Source organism: Schistocerca serialis, unplaced genomic scaffold, assembly GCF_023864345.2.
Source record: "Schistocerca serialis cubense isolate TAMUIC-IGC-003099 unplaced genomic scaffold, iqSchSeri2.2 HiC_scaffold_390, whole genome shotgun sequence".
NCBI classification, from domain to species: domain Eukaryota; kingdom Metazoa; phylum Arthropoda; class Insecta; order Orthoptera; family Acrididae; genus Schistocerca; species Schistocerca serialis.
The window spans coordinates 5001-12500 of NW_026047966.1; the positions used below are offsets into that span (position 1 = coordinate 5001).

The 7500-nt window shown below is 51.9% G+C and overlaps 3 non-coding genes across 3 annotated transcripts in view; all 3 read right to left on the reverse strand.

Annotated features, from left to right (window-relative positions):
* Positions 1–328, reverse strand: part of LOC126446443 (large subunit ribosomal RNA) — a 4223-nt gene extending 3895 nt beyond the window's left edge. The window contains exon 1 of the ribosomal RNA XR_007583287.1: positions 1–328. This exon is cut by the window's left edge and continues 3895 nt beyond it. This is a non-coding gene — a ribosomal RNA (large subunit ribosomal RNA).
* A 188-nt stretch (positions 329–516) lies between these two features.
* On the reverse strand, positions 517–671 carry LOC126446442 (5.8S ribosomal RNA). The gene has a single exon (XR_007583286.1). It is a non-coding gene; the product is annotated as a 5.8S ribosomal RNA (ribosomal RNA).
* A 353-nt stretch (positions 672–1024) lies between these two features.
* Positions 1025–2933, reverse strand: LOC126446446 (small subunit ribosomal RNA). Its single transcript, XR_007583289.1, has one exon. It is a non-coding gene; the product is annotated as a small subunit ribosomal RNA (ribosomal RNA).
* Between the last annotated feature and the right edge of the window lie 4567 nt (positions 2934–7500).

Here is a 7500-nt window from a genome sequence, read left to right on the forward strand (position 1 = left end):
CAGATGGAGTTTACCACCCACTTGGAGCTGCACTCTCAAGCAACCCGACTCGAAGGAGAGGTCCCGCCGACGCTCGCACCGGCCGCTACGGGCCTGGCACCCTCTACGGGCCGTGGCCTCATTCAAGTTGGACTTGGGCTCGGCGCGAGGCGTCGGGGTAGTGGACCCTCCCAAACACCACATGCCACGACAGGCGGCAGCCTGCGGGGTTCGGTGCTGGACTCTTCCCTGTTCGCTCGCCGCTACTGGGGGAATCCTTGTTAGTTTCTTTTCCTCCGCTTAGTAATATGCTTAAATTCAGCGGGTAGTCTCGCCTGCTCTGAGGTCGTTGTACGAGGTGTCGCACGCCACACCGCCAGCCGGCTGTGCACGCTACCGAGTAAGTACCGGTATGCGAACCGCCAGGCGACGGGCGCGCATCGCACGTTTAAGGAGACGCGGCCGGCCCCACAGGCGGCCACGACACTCCCAGGTCTGCGAAGCGGGGCAAACGCCGCGCGCTTCAGTATACGTAGCCGACCCTCAGCCAGACGTGGCCCGGGAACGGAATCCATGGACCGCAATGTGCGTTCGAAACGTCGATGTTCATGTGTCCTGCAGTTCACATGTCGACGCGCAATTTGCTGCGTTCTTCATCGACCCACGAGCCGAGTGATCCACCGTCCTGGGTGATCTTTTCATAGTTTCCACCATCTCTTTCGAGACAGTTGCATAGGCGGGACTGAGGCGTGTGGCGGCCCTGTTCCAGCGTTCAGTGTCCAACGGCCTCACGGCCGATGGGCGTCGTACGGCTCCACACCGGAGCGGACAGGCAGTCGGGCGAAAGTCATTCAAAACCGGCGCCAGGCGCCAGGTGCCGCAGGCCAGCCGCTCCAGCGCTTCAGCGCTCGTACCACACAACATTGCCGTTAGTTTTGAGACGAACGCGTGGTTCCGCACGCGGCGCACGGCTACTGCGAGCCGTACAGGTAGCTGCGTGTTGCGCGACACGACACGCACATCGAAAGACATGCAGTCTAGTCGGTAATGATCCTTCCGCAGGTTCACCTACGGAAACCTTGTTACGACTTTTACTTCCTCTAAATGATCAAGTTTGGTCATCTTTCCGGTAGCATCGGCAACGACAGAGTCAATGCCGCGTACCAGTCCGAAGACCTCACTAAATCATTCAATCGGTAGTAGCGACGGGCGGTGTGTACAAAGGGCAGGGACGTAATCAACGCGAGCTTATGACTCGCGCTTACTGGGAATTCCTCGTTCATGGGGAACAATTGCAAGCCCCAATCCCTAGCACGAAGGAGGTTCAGCGGGTTACCCCGACCTTTCGGCCTAGGAAGACACGCTGATTCCTTCAGTGTAGCGCGCGTGCGGCCCAGAACATCTAAGGGCATCACAGACCTGTTATTGCTCAATCTCGTGCGGCTAGAAGCCGCCTGTCCCTCTAAGAAGAAAAGTAATCGCTGACAGCACGAAGGATGTCACGCGACTAGTTAGCAGGCTAGAGTCTCGTTCGTTATCGGAATTAACCAGACAAATCGCTCCACCAACTAAGAACGGCCATGCACCACCACCCACCGAATCAAGAAAGAGCTATCAATCTGTCAATCCTTCCGGTGTCCGGGCCTGGTGAGGTTTCCCGTGTTGAGTCAAATTAAGCCGCAGGCTCCACTCCTGGTGGTGCCCTTCCGTCAATTCCTTTAAGTTTCAGCTTTGCAACCATACTTCCCCCGGAACCCAAAAGCTTTGGTTTCCCGGAGGCTGCCCGCCGAGTCATCGGAGGAACTGCGGCGGATCGCTGGCTGGCATCGTTTATGGTTAGAACTAGGGCGGTATCTGATCGCCTTCGAACCTCTAACTTTCGTTCTTGATTAATGAAAACATACTTGGCAAATGCTTTCGCTTCTGTTCGTCTTGCGACGATCCAAGAATTTCACCTCTAACGTCGCAATACGAATGCCCCCGCCTGTCCCTATTAATCATTACCTCGGGTTCCGAAAACCAACAAAATAGAACCGAGGTCCTATTCCATTATTCCATGCACACAGTATTCAGGCGGGCTTGCCTGCTTTAAGCACTCTAATTTGTTCAAAGTAAACGTGCCGGCCCACCGAGACACTCAATAAAGAGCACCCTGGTAGGATTTCAACGGGGTCCGCCTCGGGACGCACGAGCACGCACGAGGCGGTCGCACGCCTTCGGCTCGCCCCACCGGCAGGACGTCCCACGATACATGCCAGTTAAACACCGACGGGCGGTGAACCAACAGCGTGGGACACAAATCCAACTACGAGCTTTTTAACCGCAACAACTTTAATATACGCTATTGGAGCTGGAATTACCGCGGCTGCTGGCACCAGACTTGCCCTCCAATAGATACTCGTTAAAGGATTTAAAGTGTACTCATTCCGATTACGGGGCCTCGGATGAGTCCCGTATCGTTATTTTTCGTCACTACCTCCCCGTGCCGGGAGTGGGTAATTTGCGCGCCTGCTGCCTTCCTTGGATGTGGTAGCCGTTTCTCAGGCTCCCTCTCCGGAATCGAACCCTGATTCCCCGTTACCCGTTACAACCATGGTAGGCGCAGAACCTACCATCGACAGTTGATAAGGCAGACATTTGAAAGATGCGTCGCCGGTACGAGGACCGTGCGATCAGCCCAAAGTTATTCAGAGTCACCAAGGCAAACGGACCGGACGAGCCGACCGATTGGTTTTGATCTAATAAAAGCGTCCCTTCCATCTCTGGTCGGGACTCTGTTTGCATGTATTAGCTCTAGAATTACCACAGTTATCCAAGTAACGTGGGTACGATCTAAGGAACCATAACTGATTTAATGAGCCATTCGCGGTTTCACCTTAATGCGGCTTGTACTGAGACATGCATGGCTTAATCTTTGAGACAAGCATATGACTACTGGCAGGATCAACCAGGGAGCTGCGTCAACTAGAGCTGAGCAGCCGGCCGCCCGGGAGTGTGTCCCGGGGGCCCGCGCGAACACGCAAGCGTCCGCTCAATTATTCTGCAAACAGGAGGAGGCTGAGCTCCCCTGCACAACACACCTCGAAACCCTCTCAGGTCCCGGCGGCGCGCAGCGCCGTCCTAAGTACTTGGTCGGGTTCGAGAGAGGCGCAATCGCCCGGAGTTAGGCGAGTAGACGCTTTAGGTGCGACCACCCGTGCTCCCAACTGAGCTTGCCGCTGCCGACAGAGGCCCGGGAGCGTGCTGTCGTGGCATTGCCGGCGGGAGACAACACGCGCCACCTACGGTGACCGGCAGCTCCAACGCCAGCGCCACAGAAGGACAAAAGCCCCACTTGGGTGCCGAAGCGAACTCTCCCAGCACAGCGCACGCGCCAACACGTCCGCACAGCTGCGATACAAACCACCTGCGAGAACCGCTGGGGCGACCGAGCAGCAGACGGCGTCGCGGCGCCGAGCGCCGGGCGGCGGCGCATCCTCAGCGCACACAGTCCTCAATCGGACCAGCACACTGCAGATGGCCACCGCGCTTCGCACCGGGCCCGCGAGGACCTACTTTGGCCGCAAGGCGCCGCGAGCAGGGGGCGCCGGCGCGCAGCTGCGCCGCCTGCCGCGTCCGTCGGCCGGCGCGCCTGCCACTGGCCGCCCCCACCAGCCGGCTGTAGCGCGTGCGCCCACGCACCGCGCTGCCAGCACGCCGGGCGGCCCCCCCTCACCGGCCGGGGACGGTCCCACCCAGCCACCGCCGCGTATCGCCTCACACCCAGATCCCCTTTCGCGTTCGTGGGCATGGTGGGTCCCCTTTCACGTTCGTGGGCATGGTGGGTATCCCTGAAACAACCGGTTAATAGCTCGACCGATCGTCGCCAACACTGATTCACCTCTAGCGAGAACAACCGCACCACAACGGGTTACCTGTTGTTCATTTGCGTAACGTCACCAGCAAACGTAGACGTCCATCGCCATTTGCAACGAGTATTGCATGCCTGTGTCAGGTGTCACAACACACTACGTCTGCCCACATAGACGCAACAACATGTGCACGCCTCGAGAACACGTGGAAGGTAGCCCCCGTACGTATGCGGTGTCCATTGCGCGAACGACTGTCAGCCGGCCTCTGCAGGATGTCGCAGATGTGGAACGCGGTGCAACATGCTATCACGGTGTGTGAGAAGAGACGACTACGTCCGAATACACGCTCCACTACATCAACAGACTGCTCATGCTGATCGCCATCCAGGGCGTCCGTTCCTCCCACACGTCTGAATGGCGTACCACACTGCAATCCAGCTCTTATAGGGAGACGACACGTAGCTGCGTGCACAATATTTGGACTGTATGGTCTGCCGTTGCTAGGCGCAGTCGTCGTACGGTCACACATGTGCCACGATGTATCATTCAGTACATACGGACCAATGTGCAGTACAGTTTGTGGGTTTTGCGTACATCGGCGGACAGGTGACAGGCCGTACCACAACGTAGGCTGAGTACGTCGGCATGCGAAGGGCATTGAACATGCAAACTTCTCAACGACCAGCTTGCGAAGGCAGGGGGGAAGGGGGGGGGGGCATGTACGTCCTGCTGCTATCCACATTACAGTGTATAGCAGGAGCATGTGGAAAGTCAGCAACACCTGCAAGGTGTTTAACATGACGCGATACACAGGGGACCGGGCAGTGCGAATAGCGAACTATATTGCGAGGGTTGCGGTTAGGCAACACTACACTAATTTAACGAGTTGCATAACAATTACAGAGCAGGTTCAGCGACAACGTGCGTCAGGTTAAGGCGCAATATAGGTTAGGTTGAGGCACAATATAGGTTAGGTTAAGGCACAACATGGGTTACGTTAAGGCACAAATTGGGTTACGTTAAGGCACAACATGGGTTACGTTAAGGCACAACATGGGTTACGTTAAGGCACAAATTAGGTTACGTTAAGGCACAAATTAGGTTACGTTAAGGCACAAATTAGGTTACGTTAAGGCACAAATTAGGTTACGTTAAGGCACAAATTAGGTTACGTTAAGGCACAAATTAGGTTACGTTAAGGCACAAATTAGGTTACGTTAAGGCACAAATTAGGTTACGTTAAGGCACAAATTAGGTTACGTTAAGGCACAAATTAGGTTACGTTAAGGCACAAATTAGGTTACGTTAAGGCACAAATTAGGTTACGTTAAGGCACAAATTAGGTTACGTTAAGGCACAAATTAGGTTACGTTAAGGCACAAATTAGGTTACGTTAAGGCACAAATTAGGTTACGTTAAGGCACAAATTAGGTTACGTTAAGGCACAAATTAGGTTACGTTAAGGCACAAATTAGGTTACGTTAAGGCACAAATTAGGTTACGTTAAGGCACAAATTAGGTTACGTTAAGGCACAAATTAGGTTACGTTAAGGCACAAATTAGGTTACGTTAAGGCACAAATTAGGTTACGTTAAGGCACAAATTAGGTTACGTTAAGGCACAAATTAGGTTACGTTAAGGCACAAATTAGGTTACGTTAAGGCACAAATTAGGTTACGTTAAGGCACAAATTAGGTTACGTTAAGGCACAAATTAGGTTACGTTAAGGCACAAATTAGGTTACGTTAAGGCACAAATTAGGTTACGTTAAGGTACAATATGGGTTAGGTTAAGGTACAATATGGGTTAGGTTAAGGTACAATATGGGTTAGGTTAAGGTACAATATGGGTTAGGTTAAGGTACAATATGGGTTAGGTTAAGGCACAACGTAGGTTAGGTTAAGGCACAACATAGGTTAGGTTAAGGCACAACATAGGTTAGGTTAAGGCACAACATAGGTTAGGTTAAGGCACAACATAGGTTAGGTTAAGGCACAACATAGGTTAGGTTAAGGCACAACATAGGTTAGGTTAAGGCACAACATAGGTTAGGTTAAGGCACAACATAGGTTAGGTTAAGGCACAACGTAGGTTAGGTTAAGGCACAACGTAGGTTAGGTTAAGGCACAACGTAGGTTAGGTTAAGGCACAACGTAGGTTAGGTTAAGGCACAACGTAGGTTAGGTTAAGGCACAACGTAGGTTAGGTTAAGGCACAACGTAGGTTAGGTTAAGGCACAACGTAGGTTAGGTTAAGGCACAACGTAGGTTAGGTTAAGGCACAACGTAGGTTAGGTTAAGGCACAACGTAGGTTAGGTTAAGGCACAACGTAGGTTAGGTTAAGGCACAACGTAGGTTAGGTTAAGGCACAACGTAGGTTAGGTTAAGGCACAACGTAGGTTAGGTTAAGGCACAACGTAGGTTAGGTTAAGGCACAACGTAGGTTAGGTTAAGGCACAACGTAGGTTAGGTTAAGGCACAACGTAGGTTAGGTTAAGGCACAACGTAGGTTAGGTTAAGGCACAACGTAGGTTAGGTTAAGGCACAACGTAGGTTAGGTTAAGGCACAACGTAGGTTAGGTTAAGGCACAACGTAGGTTAGGTTAAGGCACAACGTAGGTTAGGTTAAGGCACAACGTAGGTTAGGTTAAGGCACAACGTAGGTTAGGTTAAGGCACAACGTAGGTTAGGTTAAGGCACAACGTAGGTTAGGTTAAGGCACAACGTAGGTTAGGTTAAGGCACAACGTAGGTTAGGTTAAGGCACAACGTAGGTTAGGTTAAGGCACAACGTAGGTTAGGTTAAGGCACAACGTAGGTTAGGTTAAGGCACAACATAGGTTAGGTTAAGGCACAACATAGGTTAGGTTAAGGCACAACATAGGTTAGGTTAAGGCACAACATAGGTTAGGTTAAGGCACAACATAGGTTAGGTTAAGGCACAACATAGGTTAGGTTAAGGCACAACATAGGTTAGGTTAAGGCACAACATAGGTTAGGTTAAGGCACAACATAGGTTAGGTTAAGGCACAACGTAGGTTAGGTTAAGGCACAACGTAGGTTAGGTTAAGGCACAACGTAGGTTAGGTTAAGGCACAACGTAGGTTAGGTTAAGGTACAACGTAGGTTAGGTTAAGGTACAACGTAGGTTAGGTTAAGGTACAACGTAGGTTAGGTTAAGGTACAACGTAGGTTAGGTTAAGGTACAACGTAGGTTAGGTTAAGGTACAACGTAGGTTAGGTTAAGGTACAACGTAGGTTAGGTTAAGGTACAACGTAGGTTAGGTTAAGGTACAACGTAGGTTAGGTGAAGGCGCAATGTAGGTTAGGTTAAGGTACGATATACCTTAGGTTAAGGTACAATATCGCTTAGGTTAAGGTACAATATAGCTTAGGTTAAGGTACACGTTGTAGGGAAAGGTGTATTTTGGGGGGGGAGGGGGCGGCAGGTTCGTTGATAGTGATTATCGTAAGTGCATGCCTGCGGGATCATCCGATTTGTCACGTCAGGATGCACTTGTGGCTCATGACAGGCGGCGCTCCGATTCCAAGGTTGTGGCAGATCTGTGTCTTTCATTCCTGCCATTGTTTGTGTACTGTGACAGGAGGCAGTATTGTGATGTTGGGTGCACCCCTGTGTAGGACATGTGTGGGTGTTCGTGGCTTAGCTG